General features: G+C 41.9%; 1 long non-coding RNA gene and 1 pseudogene across 1 annotated transcript in view; one reads left to right on the top strand and one right to left on the bottom strand.

Annotated features, from left to right (window-relative positions):
- Nucleotides 1-3,282: 3,282 nt before the first annotated feature.
- On the top strand, nucleotides 3,283-6,317 carry LOC123085300 (sacsin-like; annotated as a pseudogene).
- LOC123085302 (uncharacterized) overlaps nucleotides 3,705-18,117 on the bottom strand; it is a 40,337-nt gene continuing 25,924 nt past the window's right edge. The window contains exons 3-4 of the long non-coding RNA XR_006439669.1: nucleotides 5,507-5,562; nucleotides 3,705-5,450 (exon numbers count right to left, since the gene is read on the bottom strand). This is a non-coding gene — a long non-coding RNA (uncharacterized lncRNA). The remainder of the gene's footprint in view (nucleotides 5,451-5,506; nucleotides 5,563-18,117) is intronic.

Genomic DNA, 18,117 nt, shown 5'->3' with positions numbered 1-18,117 from the left:
CATTAAAATTAATCAACACCGAATGCAAGCATGAGTAGGATATAATCCACCATGAACATAAATATCGTGAAGGCTATGTTGATTTTGTTTCAACTACATGCGTGAACATGCGCCAAGTCAAGTCACTTAAATCATTCAGAGGAGGATACCACTGAAGGAAATATGCCCTAGAGGCAATAATAAAGTTATTATTTATTTCCTTATATCATGATAAATGTTTATTATTCATGCTAGAATTGTATTAACTGGAAACATAATACATGTGTGAATACATAGACAAACAGAGTGTCACTAGTATGCCTCTAGTTGACTAGCCTGTTGATCAAAGATGGTTATGTTTCCTAGCCGTAGACATGAGTTGTCATTTGATTAACGGGATCACATCATTAGGAGAATGATGTGATTGACATGACCCATTCCGTTAGCTTAGCACCTGATCGTTTAGTATGTTGCTATTGCTTTCTTCATGACTTATACATGTTCCTGTGACTATGAGATTATGCAACTCCCGTTTGCCGGAGGAACACTTTGTGTGCTACCAAAAGTCACAACGTAACTGGGTGATTATAAAGGAGCTCTACAGGTGTCTCCAAAGGTACATGTTGGGTTGGCATATTTCGAGATTAGGATTTGTCACTCCGATTGTCGAAGAGGTATCTCTGGGCCCTCCCGGTAATGCACATCACATAAGCCTTGCAAGCATTGCAACTAATGAGTTAGTTGTGAGATGATGTATTACGGAACGAGTAAAGAGACTTGCCGGTAACGAGATTGAACTAGGTATTAAGATACCGACGATCGAATCTCGGGCAAGTAACATACCGATGACAAAGGGAACAACGTATGTTGTTATGCGGTCTGACCGATAAAGATCTTCATAGAATATGTGGGAGCCAATATGAGCATCCAGGTTCCGCTATTGGTTATTGACTGGAGACGTGTCTCGGTCATGTCTACATTGTTCTCGAACCCGTAGGGTCCGCACGCTTAAGGCTTCGATGACAGATATATTATGAGTTTATGAGTTTTGATGTACCGAAGTTAGTTCGGAGTCCCGGATGTGATCACGGACATGACAAGGAGTCTCGAAATGGTTGAGACATAAAGATTGATATATTGGACGGCTATATTCGGACACCGGAAGTGTTCCGGGGAAGTTTTGGATAAAACCGGAGCACCGGGGGGTTACCGGAACCCCCCGGGGGGTTAATGGGCCTCATGGGCCTAAAGTAGAGAAGAGGAAGGGGCTGCCAGGGCAGGCCACACGTCCCCTCTCCCCCTAGTCCGAATTGGACAAGGAGGGAGGGGCGGCGCCCCCCCTTTTTCCTTCTCTCCTTCCCCCTCTCCTACTTGGACAAGGAAAGGGAGGGGAGTCCTACTCCCGGTAGGAGTAGGACTCCTGCGCGCCTCCTACTATGGCCGGCCGCACCCCCCTTGGATCCTTTATATACGGAGGCAAGGGGCACCCCTAGACACACAAGTTGATCCACGTGATCATATTCTTAGCCGTGTGCGGTGCCCCCTTCCACCATAATCCTCGATAATATTGTAGCGGTGCTTAGGCGAAGCCCTGCGACGGTAGTACATCAAGATCGTCACCACGCCGTCGTGCTGACGGAACTCTTCCCCGACACTTTGCTGGATCGGAGTCCGGGGATCGTCATCGAGCTGAACGTGTGCTAAAACTCGGAGGTGCCGTAGTTTCGGTGCTTGATCGGTCGGGTTGTGAAGACGTACGACTACATCAACCGCGTTGTGCTAACGCTTTCGCTGTCGGTCTACAAGGGTACGTAGATCACACTCTCCCCTCTAGTTGCTATGCATCACCATGATCTTGCGTGTGCGTAGGAATTTTTTTGAAATTACTACGAAACCCAACAGTGGTATCAGAGCCTAGGTTTTATATGTTGATGTTATATGCACGAGTAGAACACAAGTGAGTTGTGGGCGATATAAGTCATACTGCTTACCAGCATGTCATACTTTGGTTCGGCGGTATTGTTGGACGAAGCGGCCCAGGCCGACATTACGCGTACGCTTACGCGAGACCAGTTCTCCCGACGTGCTTTGCACAAAGGTGGCTAGCGGGTGACGGTTTCTCCAACTTTAGTTGAACCGAGTGTGGCTACGCCCGGTCCTTGCGAAGGTTAAAACAGCACCAACTTGACAAACTATCGTTGTGGTTTTGATGCGTAGGTAAGATTGGTTCTTGCTTAAGCCCGTAGCAGCCACATAAAACTTGCAACAACAAAGTAGAGGACTTCTAACTTGTTTTTGCAGGGCATGTTGTGATGTGATATGGTCAAGACATGATGCTAAATTTTATTGTATGAGATGATCATGTTTTGTAACCGAGTTATCGGCAACTGGCAGGAGCCATATGGTTGTCACTTTATTGTATGCAATGCAATCACGCTGTAATGCTTTACTTTATCACTAAGCGGTAGCGATAGTCGTGGAAGCATAAGATTGGCGAGGCGACAACGATGCTACGATGGAGATCAAGGTGTCGCGCCGGCGACGATGGTGATCATGACGGTGCTTCGAAGATGGAGATCACAAGCACAAGATGATGGTGGCCATATCATATCACTTATATTGATTGCATGTGATGTTTATCTTTTATGCATCTTATCTTGCTTTGATTGACGGTAGCATTATAAGATGATCTCTCACTAATTATCAAGAAGTGTTCTCCCTGAGTATGCACCGTTGCGAAAGTTCTTCGTGCTGAGACATCACGTGATGATCGGGTGTGATAGGCTCTACGTTCAAATACAACGGGTGCAAAACAGTTGCACACGCGGAATACTCAGGTTATACTTGACGAGCCAAGCATATACAGATATGGCCTCGGAACGCGGAGACCGAAAGGTCGAGCGTGAATCATATACTTCCTCTGTTCCGAAATGTAAGTCGTTTAAGGGTTTGACGTGTAAATTTCGTAACGCTACGAGAATTTTTCACTTTCCAGAAATGCCCTCCCACCACCGCTCGCTCTCACCCACTCAAGCTCACTCTCTCGTTCCCCTCTCACCCACCCGGCCACCCCTCTCTCGCTCCCCTCCAGATCCCCGTCGTCGCCGGCCTCTCCTCGCCATCGTCACCGCTAAGCCACCCCGCTTCCTCTCTTTCTCCGCACCATCGAGCCACCCCGTTTCCTCCCACCGCCAGAAATCCACCACCCGTAGGTCAAAAGCTTGATTTTTTAGGCGCCGGCGATGAGCTTCTGGCCGGCGGAGGCGCTGGATCCGCGTGCTTCGACGCCGGCGACGAAGCGACATGGATCCGGGCGGGATGCTGCTGGAGGACTTCGGGCTGTGGGTGGACCTGGTGCGGCGCATCCGCGAGGTGCTGGCCAACTACCCGGAGGGCACCACCGCGCTGCGGGACGCCGGGAGCTCATCCAGAACGCCGACGATGCCGGGGCCTCGTGCGTCCGCCTCTGCCTCGACCGCCGCGCCCATGGGTCCCGCTCGCTGCTCGCCCCCGCGCTTGCGCAGTGTACGCCAGCAACGACGCCGCCTTCACCGACGAAGAGTTCGCCAGCATCCCCCGCATCGGCGGCCGCAAGAAGTCCTCCCAGGCCTGGAAGACCGGCAGCAAGATGGGCGCTAGCTACACTCTCTATCGCTGCTGAGCTCTGCTTCGAGCTGCTGCTCTTTCAATTTGAGCTGCGCTAGCTAAGCTCTTTCAATCTGAACCAGTACGTGTTCATTTTCTACTCGTACGAATGTTGCTGCTGTTTTGTGTTGTCACCTACGAATGCTGCTGCTAATTTGAGTTCTACTGTTAATTTGAGAACAATATGCTTAGCAAGGACCCACTGTTAATTTGGAGTAGCAACTGTACTCCATTGAAGTACTGTTACTGTTAATTTGCAAACTGAATTTGGAGTAGCAGCATACTGAATTTTGTATACTGAATTTGGAGTAGCAATTTGGAGTATGAAGCAGCTGTATGGATTACTGTTAATTTTGCATACTGAATTTGAGTAAAATGGAGTAGCTCTGTCACTGAATTTGGTTGGTAAAGATGCAGTAGCAGTAGGAGTTTTTACTGCACCTAACTAAGGTAGCTGCTGGGGTTAATTAGTTACCGCGCCTAATTAATTATCATGTGTAATCTGAACTGGTGTGTGTACCAAGTGATGATGGTTCTTAAGTTTAGCATGCATCACCAAGTTAATTGGGCGCCTAATTGCCAACTCTTTTGTGTCAGGAACATATATTCATAATGGAATAAAAACAACTTGCCAAGTTCTTTTGTGACTGGAACATATTCAGAATGGAATAAAAACAACTTGCCAAGTTCTTTTGTGACTGGAACATATTCAGAATTTATTTCTTCTCCAGTTCAGTTGCTTAATTTTCTTGGAGTACATTTGCTTAATTTGCTTGGAGTACATTTAACTTGGAGTACTTCAATACTCCAAGATTTGCTTAATTTGTGAACAGGAGTAGTTTTCAGAATGGAATGAAAACTAATGGCAGTACATTTGCTTAATTTGCTTTGAGTACATTTAACTTGGAGTCCTCTCGTACTCCAAGATTTGCTACTCAAACAAATTTTGAGTACTTGCACTTGCACACAACACTACTCAGCAATTTTCAATTAATTTTCTTGGATTACTCCATCTTGCTCTGTTAGGTTATCTTGCATTTTCTGTTAATTACTCCATCTTGGATACTTGGAGCACTGATGATGATTGCTGCTGTTATGTTAGGACTTGCAAGCAGTAGTTTTAGTACTTTAGTGTAGGACTTGCAACAAGAGGAGAGCTACTGTAGTATACTCCTCTTGTGCCCTCCATATTCTTGATCTCTTCTTTTCTCTTCTCTCTTCTACAGTAAATATGAGCCCTACAATAATATGATTTGTGACCTTGAATGTTTTTTTCCATCAGATTGTTTTAAAGAAGGGCTAATGAAAAAAGATGTGTGAGGGTATCAGTCATTCTCATGCCGGCATGCTGCACTTTTCAGCTAGCAGGTTGGTATCTCAACATTTCTCCATTCAAGTCATTTCCCATAGTGTTTTTTCGAAGCACTAACTGCAGATTTGCATACTAAGAATGGCTGGAGTATTTTATTTACATCAAATTATGTCAAACAGTTTAGATTGTTCAGTCATACCATAGTGTTTAAAATTTTGGACATTCTGAAGATTCAAATAAAAATAGACATGTGCACAGTTTACTTGATCATGTCAAGTTACAGGTGAAAGTGACCCTCTTATGGGAATAATGAAGTACAGAAATGAGATCGAGTTCAAAGTAAGGCTGGGGTAAAATTTTCAAAGGCCATGATGTACTCCTTCCTGATATTCATGCTCCTGATATTCCTACTCCTATTCCTACTCAATTTTACCTTAAATGAGAGTAGCAATTATTTCTGCCCGTTAATTCATACTCCTACTGATTTGGAGTACTGATGAAACTAAGTCCAAACCTGTTCTAAATTGACAGTACTTGTTCATCTTTTCTATTGACAGTACCGGTCCAAACCTGTTCTAAATTGACAGTACTTGTTCATCTTTTCTATTGACAGTACCGGTCCAAACCTGTATTGATAGTACATGTTCTACTCAGTGTTCATCTTTCACTGTTCAGTTTCAGTGTTAAATTTCAGTATTACTCCAAGATTGTACTGCATGCAATTATTCAAGACAAATGATTACAACAAGTTTATGATCATCAAATTGTTTACTCAGATGCAGAGCGAGTACTGGGCGAGGAGATGAACCTAGGCGAGCAAAATTGAGAACTCCGGCTGGAGCAGCTCCTGTCCAGCGGCGAGGACTTCAGCGGCAGCAGCACCTGTGCGTGGGGAGGAACAACACCTGGGCGCGTGCAGGCGGCAGCTCGCCTCCAACAGTGGGCGGCAGCAGAGCACCAGCTCGCCACCACCAGGGGCCGGCAGCAGAGCACCAGCTCGCCTCCACCAGCGGGCGGCAGCAGAGCACCACCTGGGCACGCGCGGGCCAGGAGGGGCCCCTGGGCGTGGGAGAGGAGGAGCGCCTGGGCAGGGGTGGAGGTGGAGGGCGGGGGAGGAGGCGGAGGTGGAAGGCAGGGATGGAGGCGGAGGTGGAAGACGCCGAGGAAGAAGACGGGCTGATTCAAAGTTTGAACTGGGGGCATAAAGGTCCATTTGCCCATTTTCACCTGGTCGGAACATATTCCCCAGCGACTTACATTTCGGAACGGAGGGAGTAGTAGATATGATCAACATAGTGATGTTCACCAATGAAGCTACTCCATCTCACGTGATGATCGGACATGGTTTAGTTGATTTGGATCACATAATCACTTAAATGATTAGAGGGATGTCTATCTAAGTGGGAGTTCTTAAGTAATATGATAAATTGAACTTAAATTTATCATGAACTTAGTCCTGGTAGTATTTTGCAAATTATGTTGTAGATCAATAGCTCGCGTTTTTGCTTCCCTGTGTTTATTCTGATATGTTCCTAGAGAAAATTGTGTTGAAAGATGTTAGTAGCAATGATGCGCATTGGATCTGTGATCTGAGGTTTATCCTCATTGCTGCACAGAAGAATTATGTCCTTGATGCACCGCTAGGTGACGGACTTATTGCAGGAGCAGATGCAGACGTTATGAACGTTTGGCTAGCTCAATATGATGACTACTTGATAGTTTAGTGCACCATGCTTAATGGCTTAGAATCGGGACTTCAAAGACATTTTGAACGTCATGGAGCATATGAGATGTTCCAGGAGTTGAAGTTAATATTTCAAGCAAATACCCGAGTTGAGAGATATGAAGTCTCCAACAAGTTCTATAGCTAAAAGATGGAGGAGAATCGCTCAACTAGTGAGCATGTGCTCAGATTGTCTGAGTAATACAATCGCTTGAATCAAGTGGGAGTTAATCTTCCAGATAAGATAGTGATTGACAGAATTCTCTAGTCACCATCACCAAGTTAGTAGAACTTCGTGATGAACTATGATATGCAAGGGATAACGGAAACGATTCCCAAGCTCTTCGTAATGCAAAAATTAACGAAGGTAGAAATCGAGAAAAACATCAAGTGTTGATGGTAGACAAGACCACTAGTTCCAAGAAAAGGGCAGAGGGAAGAAGGGGAACTTCAAGAAGAACAGCAAGCAAGTTGCTACTCAAGTGAAGAAGCCCAAGTCTGGTCCTAAGCCTGAGACTAAGTGTTTCTATTGCAAAGGGACTGGTCACTGGAAGCGGAACTACCCCAAGTGATTGGCAGATAAGAAGGATGGCAAAGTGGACACAAGTATATTTGATATACATGTTATTGATGTGTACTTTACTAGTGTTTATAGCAACCCCTCAGTATTTGATACTAATTCAGTTGCTAAGATTAGTAACTCGAAACGGGAGTTGCAGAATAAACAGAGACTAGTTAAGGGTGAAGTGACGATGTGTGTTGGAAGTGGTTCCAAGATTGATATGATCATCATCGCACACTCCCTATACTTTCGGGATTAGTGTTGAACCTGAATAAGTGTTATTTGGTGTTTGCGTTGAGCATGAATATGATTTGATCATGTTTATTGTAATACGGTTATTCATTTAAGTAAGAGAATAAATTGTTGTTCTGTTTACATGAATAAAACCTTATATGGTTACACACCCAATGAAAATAGTTCATTGGATCTCGATCGTAGTGATACACATAATCATAATATTGAAACCAAAAGATGCAAAGTTAATAATGATAGTGCAACTTATTTGTGGCACTGCTGTTTAGGTCATATTGGTGTAAAGCGCATGAAGAAACTCCATGCTAATGGGTTTTTGGAATCACCTGATTCTGAATCAGTTGATGCTTGTGAACCATGCCTCATGGGCAAGATGACTAAAACGCCGTTCTCCGGAACTATGGAGCGAGCAACTGACTTATTGGAAATAATACATACTGATGTATGAGATCCGATGAGTGTTAAGGCTCGCGGCGGGTATCATTATTTTCTGACCTTCATAGATGATTTGAGCAGATATGGGTATATCTACTTAATGAAACACAAGTCTGAAATATTTGAAAAGTTCAAAGAATTTCAGAGTGAAGTGGAGAATCATCGTAACAAGAAAATAAAAGTTTCTACGATATGATCGTAGAGGTAAAATATTTGAGTTACGAGTTTGGCCTTCAGTTAAAACAATGTGAAATAGTTTTACTACTCACGCCACCTGGAACACCACAGCATAATGGTGTGTCCGAACATTATAACCGTACTTTATTAGATATGGTGTGATCTATGATGTTTCTTATCGATCTACCACTATCGTTTTGGGGTTATGCATTAAAGACAACTGCATTCACGTTTAAAAGGGCACCATCTAAGTCCGTTGAGACGACACAATCTGAACTGTGGTTTGGCAAGAAACCAAAGTTGTCGTTTCTTAAAGTTTGGGATTATGATGCTTATATGAAAAAGTTTCATCCTGATAAGCTCAAACCCAAATCGGAGAAATATGTCTTCATAGGATACCCAAAGGAGACTGTTGGGTACACCTTCTATCACAAATCCGAAGGCAAGACTTTTTTTGCTAAATTCGGAGTTTTTCTAGAGAAGGAGTTTCTCTCGAAAGAAGTGAATGGGAGGAAAGTAGAACTTGATGAGGTAACTGTACCTGCTCCCTTATTGGAAAGTAGTTCATCACAGAAATCTGTTCTTGTGACTACTACACCAACTAGTGAGGAAGCTAATGATGATGATCATGTAACTTCAGATCAAGTTACCACCGAATCTCGTAGGTAAACCAGAGTGAGATCCGCACCAGAGTGGTACAGTAATCCTGTTCTGGAAGTCATGTTACTAGACCATGACGAACTTGCGAACTATGAGGAAGCGATGATGAGCCCAGATTCCGCGAAATGGTTTGAGGCCATAAAATCTGAGATATGATCCATGTATGAGAACAAAGTATGGACTTTGATGGATTTGCCCGATGATCGGCAAGCCATAGAAAATAAATGGATCTTCAAGAGGAAGACGGACGCTGATAGTAGTGTTACTATCTACAAAGCTAGAATTGTCGCAAAAGGTTTTCGACAAGTTCAAGGTGTTGACTACGATGAGATTTTCTCACTCGTATATATGCTTAAGTCTGTCCGAATCATGTTAGCAATTGCCGCATTTTATGAAATCTGGCAAATGGATAAACAAAATTGCATTCCTTAATGGATTTCTTAAAGAAGAGTTGTATATGATGCAACCAGAAGGTTTTGTCAATCCTAAAGGTGTTAACAAAATATGCAAGCTCCAACGATCCATGTATGGACTGGTGCAAGCATCTCGGAGTTGGAACATACGCTTTGATAAGTTGATCAAAGCATATAGTTTTATACAGACTTACGGTGAAGCCTGTATTTACAAGAAAGTGAGGGGGAGCACTACAATATTTCTGATAAGTATATGTGAACAACATATTGTTGATCGGAAATAATGTATAATTTTCTGAAAAGCATAAAGGAATATTTGAAAGGAGTTTTTCAAAGAAAGACCTCGGTAAAGCTGCTTACATATTGAGTATCAAGATCTATAGAGATAGATCAAGACGCTTGATAAGTTTTTTCAATGAGTACATACCTTGACAAGATTTTGAAGTAGTTCAAAATGGAACAGTCAAAGAAAGAGTTATTGCCTGTGTTACAAGGTGTGAAATTGAGTAAGACTCAAAACCCGACCACGGCAGAAGATAGAAAGAGAATGAAAGTCATTCCCTATGCCTTGGCCATAGGTTCTATAAAGTATGCCATGCTGTGTACCAGATCTATTGTATACCCTACACTAATTTTAGCAAGGGAGTACAATAGTGATCTAGGAGTAGATCACTGGACAGCGGTCAAAATTATCCTTAGTGGAATAAGGATATGTTTCTCGATTATGGAGGTGACAAAAAGGTTCGTCGTAAAGGGCTACGCCGATGCAAGTTTTGACACTAATCTAGATGACTCTAAGTCTCAATCTAGATACATATTGAAAGTGGGAGCAATTAGCTAGAGTAGCTCCGAGCAGAGTATTGTTGACATAGAAATTTGCAAAATACATATGGATCTGAATGTGGCAGACCCGTTGACTAAAATTATCTCACAAGCAAAACATGATCACACCTTAGTACTCTTTGGGTATTGATCACATAGCGATGTGAACTAGATTACTGAATCTAGTAAACCCTTTGGGTGTTGGTCACATGGCGATGTGAACTATGGGTGTTAATCACATGATGATGTGAACTATCGATGTTAATCACATGGTGATGTGATCTAGATTATTGACTCTAGTGCAAGTGGGAGACTGAAGGAAATATGCCCTAGAGGCAATAATAAACTTATTATTTATTTCCTTATATCATGATAAATGTTTATTATTCATGCTAGAATTGTATTAACTGGAAACATAATACATGTGTGAATACATAGACAAACAGAGTGTCACTAGTATGCCTCTACTTGACTAGCCTGTTGATCAAAGATGGTTATGTTTCCTAGCCGTAGACATGAGTTGTCATTTGATTAATGGGATCACATCATTAGGAGAATTATGTGATTGACATGACCCATTCCGTTAGCTTAGCACCTGATCGTTTAGTATGTTGCTATTGCTTTCTTCATGACTTATACATGTTCCTATGACTATGAGATTATGCAACTCCTGTTTGCCGGAGGAACACTTTGTGTGCTACCAAACGTCACAACGTAACTGGGTGATTATAAAGGAGCTCTACAGGTGTCTCCAAAGGTACATGTTGGGTTGGCGTATTTCGCGATTAGGATTTGTCACTCCGATTGTCGGAGAGGTATCTCTGGGCCCTCTCGGTAATGCACATCACATAAGCCTTGCAAGCATTGCAACTAATGAGTTAGTTGTGAGATGATGTATTACGGAACGAGTAAAGAGACTTGCCGGTAACGAGATTGAACTAGGTATTAAGATACCGACGATCGAATCTCGGGTAAGTAACATACCGATGACAAAGGGAACAACGTATGTTGTTATGCGGTCTGACCGATAAAGATCTTCATAGAATATGTGGGAACCAATATGAGCATCCAGGTTCCGCTATTGGTTATTGACTGGAGACGTGTCTCGGTCGTGTCTACATTGTTCTCGAACCCGTAGGGTCCGCACGCTTAAGGTTTCGATGACAGATATATTATGAGTTTATGATTTTTGATGTACCGAAGTTAGTTCGGAGTCCCGGATGTGATCACGGACATGAAGATGAGTCTCGAAATGGTCGAGACATAAAGATTGATATATTGGACGGCTATATTCGGACACCGGAAGTGTTCCGGGGAAGTTTTGGATAAAACCGGAGCACCGGGGGGTTACCGGAACCCCCCGGGGGGTTAATGGGCCTCATGGGCCTAAAGTAGAGAAGAGGAAGGGGCTGCCAGGGCAGGCCGCGCGCCCCCTCTCCCCCTAGTCCGAATTGGACAAGGAGGGAGGGGCGGCGCCCCCCCTTTTCCTTCTCTCCTTCCCCCTCTCCTACTTGGACAAGGAAAGGGAGGGGAGTCCTACTCCCGGTAGGAGTAGGACTCCTCCTGCGCGCCTCCTACTAGGGCCGGCCGCACCCCCCCCTTGGATCCTTTATATACGGAGGCAAGGGGCACCCCTAGACACACAAGTTGATCCACGTGATCATATTCTTAGCCGTGTGCGGTGCCCCCTTCCACCATAATCCTCGATAATATTGTAGCGGTGCTTAGGCGAAGCCCTGCGACGGTAGTACATCAAGATCGTCACCACGCCGTCATGCTGACGGAACTCTTCCCCGACACTTTGCTGGATCGGAGTCCGGGGATCGTCATCGAGCTGAACGTGTGCTAAAACTCGGAGGTGACGTAGTTTCGGTGCTTGATCGGTCGGGCCGTGAAGACGTACGACTACATCAACCGCGTTGTGCTAACGCTTCCGCTGTCGGTCTACAAGGGTACGTAGATCACACTCTCCCCTCTCGTTGCTATGCATCACCATGATCTTGCGTGTGCATAGGAATTTTTTTGAAATTACTATGAAACCCAACAACCACCCTATCATACCACATCATAACCATTTTAATAGCATGTTGGCATGCAAGGTAAACCATTATAACTCATAGCTAATCAAGTATGGCACAAGAAACTATGATCTCTAATTGTCATTGCAAACATGTTTATTCATAATAGGCTGAATCAAGAACGATGAACTAATCATATTTACAAAAACAAAAGAGGTCGAGTTCATACCAGCCTTTCTCATCTCAGTCAGTCCATCATATATCATCATAATTGCCTTTCACTTGCACGACCGAACGATGTGAATAATAATAATAATAGTGCACGTGCATTGGACTAAGCTGGAATCTGCAGGCATTCAATAAACAGGAGAAGACAAGGCAATATGGGCTCTTTTTGTCAGATAAACAATAATGCATATAAGAGCCACTTCAACAATTTAATTATGGTCTTCTCCTATCGACCCCCAAAGAAAAGAAAAGAAATAAAACTATTTACACGGGAAAGCTCCCAACAAGTAAAAGAAGAACATGAAATATTTTTGGGTTTTTCTTTTTAATTACTACTACAAGCATGGAAATTGAACTGATTAAAAGCTACAACTATTTTTTTGGGGTTTTCTTAAGGTTTATTAAACACACAAGAAGAAAACATAAAAAGGGAATTAAATTAGCATGGATGATACAATGAAAAAGTATGAGCACCGACATCTAGCAATGAGTGTGTAAACATGAATGTAATGTCGGTGGGAAATACGTACTCCCCCAAGCTTAGGCTTTTGGCCTAAGTTGGTCTATGACACGGCTAGCCTGGCGGATATCCATAATAATAGTTGGGGTCGTACTGAGAAGAAGAAGAGGAAGACTCTGATTGCCACTGGCTGACAATCATCTCCGGATCCCACTGATAATTAGACTGTCGTGAAGGATCAACTTGTGGTTCCGGTTCTGGCTCCACGGCTGGTGCAGGGTTCCGGTAGGCGTGAATAGCCTTCAACGGAACAAGGTACGTGCCTACAGATAAATCAAACAAAGAAGGATCAGGCAGGGTAATAGTCTCAGGATGATGTTTATTAAAGAACAATTGATATTTAAGCTCTCCTTCCTTATTATTAACAATAAAATCATGTGCCACCATACTTTTATAATCTAAATAAACACGAGGCAGCACTTTTTCTTCCTTCTCATAATGCCTAACAGGTATGTTAAAATGTGCAGCTAGGCGTGAAACGTAGATGCCTCCAAAGATGGGGCCCTTTGTACGGTTCAGACTTAACCGTTTAGCAATAATGCCACCCATACTAACAGAGTTATCACCATATAAACCATGGAGCAAAATAATAATATCAGGTATACTAAGGTTTCCACAGTTTCCGCGACCAATTAAACAACGACTAGCAAATAATGCAAAGTTAACGTAAAACAGGAAAATGTATGCTAGTGTTTCGTGCATCGGAAACCTTCCTTGTTTCTCCTACAGTGATAGTGTCAATAAACCCCTCCACATCATCATGATGTGGTTCTTTTGTCTTTCCCTCAAAAGGGACTAAACAAACCCGACAAAAATCATAAAGTGACATCTCCTTATGCTCATCATATAAATGGAACTCCACCGTAGGTGGTGAGCTCCTAGAATGGAAATGAAAGTTTTGCACAAAGGTATTTGTGAGTAAGAGATACTGATCGCATTGGTCATGGAGGAAAGCAGTGAGGCCTGCATTTTTAGCCAATTCATGAAAATCTTCATAAATACCGGCTGCTCTCAAGAAATCATCGGAAGGCCATTCACACACCCGAACCTCCGCGGTGCGAGGCAGATTATACTTAGGCTTTGGCGCCTTTTCCTTCGAGCTTTGGCTCCATGAGCCCCTCAAAAGTCTCCTCATCATTTTCTGAAAAATCCTGAATTTTTTAGTAACTTCAAAATAAAAGTAAACCAAACTCAATAATATTGATAACAACTACTCCTACAAGTGCCTAGGGCCTATATCATGCATCCAAACTACTTTTGACCATATAAATTTGACATGCAAGCTCAATAACAGGGTCACCTAAGCAGCAACAATTTGCAATGAATAAAGCACTAGAACAAAAATTAATCAGACCAATGGAGGAGTCACATACCAAGGAACAATCTCCCCAAGCGGTTTTGTGAGAGGTGCTTTGGGCAAGGAGATCGAAAATGGCAGCAAAACGAGCTTGGACTCGGGTTTGAGCTGGATATTCGTGTTTGGGGGAGGAAGAAGGAGTGTATGGGTGAAAGGATAAGTGGAGGAGGGCCACCGTGGGCCCACGAGGCAGGGGGCGCGCCCAAGGGGGTAGGGCGCGCCCTCCACCCTCGTGGGCAGGTGGTTGGCCCCCCATGTTGTGTTCTTTGTGCCAAATATTCTCAAATATTCTGGAAAAATTACATTTAAATTTCAGGGCATTTGGAGAACTTTTATTTTCGAAGTATTTTCATATTGCACGGATAATCAGATAACAGACAGAAAAATATTTATTTTTATTTTATTTAATATAAATAACACAAAGTAAAAGTGGGGTACAGAAGGTTGTGCCTTCTAGTTTCATCCATCTCATGATCATCAAAAGGAATCCACTAACAAGGTTGATCAAGTCTTGTTAACGAACTCATTCCGAATAACATGGAACCGGAGAAATTTCGAATAACACTATGTTACCTCAACGGGGATATGCACATCCCCAATAATAAGAATATCATATTTCTTCTTGACAGTAGGAAGAGGAAATTCAAAACCTCCAAATATAATCGATGAAAATTTTCCAATAGAATTGATACTGTGAACTTGAGGTTGTTTCCTCGGAAAGTGTACCGTATGCTCATTACCATTAACATGAAAAGTGACATTGCCTTTAGTGCAATCAATAACAGCCCCTGCAGTATTCAAAAAGGGTCTTCCAAGAATAATAGACATACTATCGTCCTCGGGAATATCAAGAATAACAAAGTCCGTTAAAATAGTGACGTTTGCAACTACAACAGGCACATCCTCACAAATACCGACAGGTATAGCAGTTGATTTATCAGCAATTTGCAAAGATATTTCAGTAGGTGTCAACTTATTCAAATCAAGTCTATGATATAAAGAGAGAGGCATAACACTAACACCGGCTCCAAGATCACATAAAGCAGTTTTAACATAGTTTCTTTTAATGGAGCATGGTATAGTGGGTACTCCTGGATCTCCAAGTTTCTTTGGTATTCCACCCTTAAAAGTATAATTAGCAAGCATGGTGGAAATTTCAGCTTCCGGTATCTTTCTTTTATTCGTAATAATATCTTTCATGTACTTAGCATAAGGATTGGTTTTAAGCATATTAGTTAATCACATACGCAAAAAGATAGGTCTAATCATTTCAGCAAAGCGCTCAAAATCCTCATCATCCTTTTTCTTGGATGGTTTGGGAGGAAAGGGCATGGGTTTCTGAACCCATGGTTCTCTTTCTTTACCATGTTTCCTAGCAACAAAATCTTTCTTATCATAACATTGATTCTTTGATTGTGGGTTATCATGATCGACAGCAGGTTCAATTTCTATGTCATTATCATTACTAGGTTGAGCATCATTGTGAACATTATCATTAACATTACCACTAGTTTCAGGTTCATTACCAGATTGAGTTTCAGCATCAGAGATAGAAATATCATTTGGATTCTTAGGTGTTTCAACAATAGGATCACTAGAAGCATGCAAAGTCCTATCATTTTTCTTTTTCTTCTTTTTAGAAGAACTAGGTACATCTATATTATTTCTCTGAGAATCTTGCTCAATTCTCTTAGGGTGGCCTTCAGGATACAAAGGTTCCCGAGTCATTCTACTAGTTCTAGTAGCCACTCTAACAACATTATCATTATTCTTACTATTCAATCCATTGAGCAAATCATTTTGAGCTTTAAGTACTTGTTCTACTTGAGTGGTAACCATAGAAGCATGTTTACTAATAAGTTTAAGTTCACCTTTAACATTAGCCATATAATCACCCAAGTGTTCAAGCATATTTGAATTGTTTTTCAATTTTCTACCAAAATAAGCATTAAAGTCTTCTTGCTTAGCCATAAATTTATCAAACTCATCTAAGCATGGGCTAGCAAATTTAGTAAATGGGGTTTCAGCTTTATCATATCTATAGAGACAATTTACCTTTACTACATTTGTCGGGTTATCAAGACCATGAGTTTCTTCAATAGGAGAAGGATTTGGATTATATGTTTCTTCAACAGGCGGTAAATTAAGACCATGTATTTCTTCAATAGGAGGTAAATTCTTAACATCTTCAGCATTAATACCTTTTTCTTTCATAAATTTCTTTGCCTCTTGCATATCTTCAGGACTGAGAAATAGAATACCCCTCTTCTTCGAAGTTGGCTCAGAAATAGGCTCAGGAATTGGCTCCGGAGGTGTCCAATTATTTTCATTTGTCAACATATTATTCAATAGAATTTCAGCTTCATCCGCTGTTCTTTCCCTTAAAATAGAACCAACACTATTCAATAGAATTTCAGCTTCATCCAGTGTTCTTTCCCTTAAAACAGAACCAGCACAACTATCCAGGTAATCTCTGGAGGCATCGGTTAGTCCATTATAAAAGATATCAAGTATTTCATTTTTCTTAAGAGGATGATCAGGCAAAGCATTAAGTATTTGGAGAAGCCTCCCCCAAGCTTGTGGGAGACTCTCTTCTTCAATTTGCACAAAATTATATACATCCCTTAAAGCAACTTGTTTCTTATGAGCAGGGAAATATTTAGCAGAGAAGTAATAAATCATATCCTGGGGACTACGCACACAACCAGGATCAAGAGAATTAAACCATATCTTAGCATCACCCTTTAATGAGAATGGAAATATTTTAAGGATATAAAAGTAGCGAGTTCTCTCATCTTTAGTAAACAGGGTGGCTATATCATTCAATTTAGTAAGATGCACCACAGCAGTTTCAGATTCATAACCATGAAAAGGATCAGATTCAACCAAAGTAATTATATCAGGATCGATAGAGAATTCATAATCCTTATCAGTAACAAAGATAGGTGAAGTAGCAAAAGCAGGGTCAGGTTTCATTCTAGCATTTAGAGATTGCTTACTCCATTTAGCTAATAACCTTTTGAGTTCATTTCTATTTTTACAAGCTAAAATAGCTAAAGAAGCTTCTTGATCAAAAACATAACCCTTAGGAATAACAAGTGATTCTTCATCATCACTTTCATCAATATCATCACATTCAATATTTTCAATTTCTCTAGCACTAGCAAGTTGTTCATCAAGAAAATCACTAAGTGGCATAGTAGTATCAGGCATAGATGTAGTTTCATCATAAGTATCATGCATAGCAGAAGTGGCATCATCAATAACATGCGACATATCAGAACGAATAGCAAAAGCAGGTGTAGGTGTCGCAAGCTTACTCAAAACAGAAGGTGAATCAAGTGCAGAGCTAGATGGCAGTTCCTTACCTCCCCTCGTAGTTGAGGGATAAATCTTAGTTCTTGGATCTTTCAAGTTCTTCATAATGATAAGCAGACATATATCCCAAGTGACTCAAAGAATAGAGCTATGTTCCCCGGCAACGGCGCCAGAAAATAGTCTTGATAACCCACAAGTATAGGGGATCGCAACAGTTTTCGAGGGTAAAGTATTCAACCCAAATTTATTGATTCAACACAAGGGGAGCCAAAGAATACTCTCAAGTATTAGCAGCTAAGTTGTCAATTCAACCACACCTGGAAACTTAATATCTGCAACAAAGTATTTAGTAGCAAAGTAATATGATAGTAGTGATAACGGTAACAAAAGGTAACAGTAATAAAAGCAATGTTTTTGGTATTTTGTAGTGATGATAGCAATAGCAACGGGAAAGTAAATAAGCGAAGAACGATATGTGGAAAGCTCGTAGGCAATGGATCGATGATGGAGAATTATGCCGGATGCGGTTCATCATGTAACAGTCATAACCTAGGGTGACACAGAACTAGCTCCAGTTCATTGATATAATGTAGGCATGTATTCCGAATATAGTCATACGTGCTTATGGAAAAGAACTTGCATGACATCTTTTGTCCTACCCTCCCGTGGCAGCGGGGTCCTTACGGAAACTAAGGG

Source organism: Triticum aestivum, chromosome 4A (genome assembly GCF_018294505.1).
Source record: "Triticum aestivum cultivar Chinese Spring chromosome 4A, IWGSC CS RefSeq v2.1, whole genome shotgun sequence".
NCBI lineage: Eukaryota > Viridiplantae > Streptophyta > Magnoliopsida > Poales > Poaceae > Triticum > Triticum aestivum.
Note: the sequence above shows the minus strand (reverse complement) of the source record. Positions and strands in the feature narration are given on the sequence as shown.